Source organism: Macrobrachium rosenbergii, chromosome 49 (assembly GCF_040412425.1).
Source record: "Macrobrachium rosenbergii isolate ZJJX-2024 chromosome 49, ASM4041242v1, whole genome shotgun sequence".
NCBI lineage: Eukaryota > Metazoa > Arthropoda > Malacostraca > Decapoda > Palaemonidae > Macrobrachium > Macrobrachium rosenbergii.
Window position 1 is genome coordinate 15,481,615 of NC_089789.1, and position 2,092 is coordinate 15,483,706.

Below are 2,092 nucleotides of genomic sequence, written 5' to 3' on the forward strand. Positions count from 1 at the left end.
CCTCTGAATGTGCAATTTTGTTTTTTGCTGCATAGGACCATGTCACTGTTAGTGATTTTTAGGAAAATATACAATATTTCATTATATACAGTTTCCATGCGATTTTGCCATCAAATGATAAGAGCAAAGAGAATGAATACATTTCTGTATCATTATCAGTCAATTTAACAAAAGAGTGAGTATGATACGTATACCACATTTGTATGTATATATATATATATATATATATATATATATATATATATATATATATATATATATATATATATATATATATATATATATATAAAATGTACTCCACAATGAAAGCGAAGGAAAACCAGAGGAAGAAGGAAGTAGAGTTCTTAATTTGTCCGAACAGTTCCCCCTTCCATTAGGCCTCTTCCGGGGCATTTTATTGTCTAATCAGTTTAATAAAAACCTAGACCGGACATAAAATTGTGTTTACATTTTGGCTTTACGACTTACATAAAACATAAGCAAGTATAAATGGTTAACGGTGCTTACAACTGTTACAGGATAATATAAAATATAAATTGTTTAGTACATAGTTCGTCCAACAGAAAAGGTTAACAGTCTAATGAGGTTAAACAGGTAATTAAGTGAATACCTAAGTCAATATATTACATAATTTGTTCTGATTTTCCATGATACGTAGAAAGGGCGGGTCTATCTTGAATAAGCCTATACTGCCAATAAAGTTATTGTTGTCACTATATTGAACACATGCCGTTTCTATTACATTTCTCTATAAAATTATCGTTTATGAGCAATAATTTTCCTACAGTTTGCCAGTAACGCTCATCGTAACATAAAATTTATTACTGATTATGAAAAGGTATATATATATATATTGTTATGGATTGTGCTAGTGTTAATGAGTACTGGAGTGGTAACATGGGGAATAGTTGATCTGTCATGTATTTCATTGCTTGACTTGCTGTTCTTGTAAAACTTGAGGATCCTTGGGGAAAACCTGAGAATGTTGACTTAGGGGGTTAATTTGACTATATGGTCAGTCATTTGGCCAGTGGTATTTGTTATTCATTAATTTACATATTGGTTTGCGTGAGTAATATTACTATGTATCTGTTAATTGTCATGTTCTTTGCTAAGTTTTTCCTTTTATTCTGTTATGGTGGTGATAACTGTTACTGTTCATTAATAAATTAGGTTAGTTGTTACTATTTAGTTTTATTCTAGCCTAGTGTTCTGTAACAGAATTTGGGGGCCTGTCCGGGATATTATCTTAGTAATAGGCTATGAACAGTAATCAAAATGTTTTTGTGTGCTTAGCATTATGCCTGATAAGTTCATGTTACTTATGTTTGTGATAAGTGCTCTAGTGTATTTGTACTTATTAGGTTTAGCCCTTCTAGGTCTATACCACCTTAACCTTTCTAGGTCTTTGCTAACCTAACCTACTCTAGGTCATTGTTAACCCAGCCTAGTCTAATTTCTATTAAGTGTTTGTATGATATTGATACATAATGGCTACTTTTGATATAGAAGAATTTAAATTAGACCCCTCTGCAACTGATTTGAAACGTGGTTTAAGGAGAAATGATTGGATTAGATTAGCTGAGTGTTACGAGATACCAGTGAAGCTCTATTGGAAAAAATCTTTGCTTATGAATGCTGTCGTTCAAAGCTTGGTAGATAATGAGATTGTGGATGAATCTGCACTTGATCTTTGTGTACCACAAGATGATGCATCTGGAGATGTGAATGTGATAATTAAGAAGCTAGAATTAGAAAGGTTAAAAAGAGAGCATGAGAGAGAAAAAGGAAAGGGAACAGCATGAACTACTGTTGCTAGAGAAAGAGCTGAGCTTGGTATTGTGCAAAATACTTCAAGTGATGAGAGATTTGACATTTATAAATGTATAAGAATGGTTCCAGAGTTTGATGAATCAGACCCAGATGAATTTTTTTGTACAATTTGAGAAGCTTGCAACTAGTTTTGGTTGGCCTCAAGGTAAATGGACTGCTTTAATTCAGCGTAGTTTAAAAGGGAAAGGCAGGAGTACTTATAGTGCTGTTCTTTCACCTCTTCATGAAAACTATGATCATGTTGAAAAGGCTGTTCTGG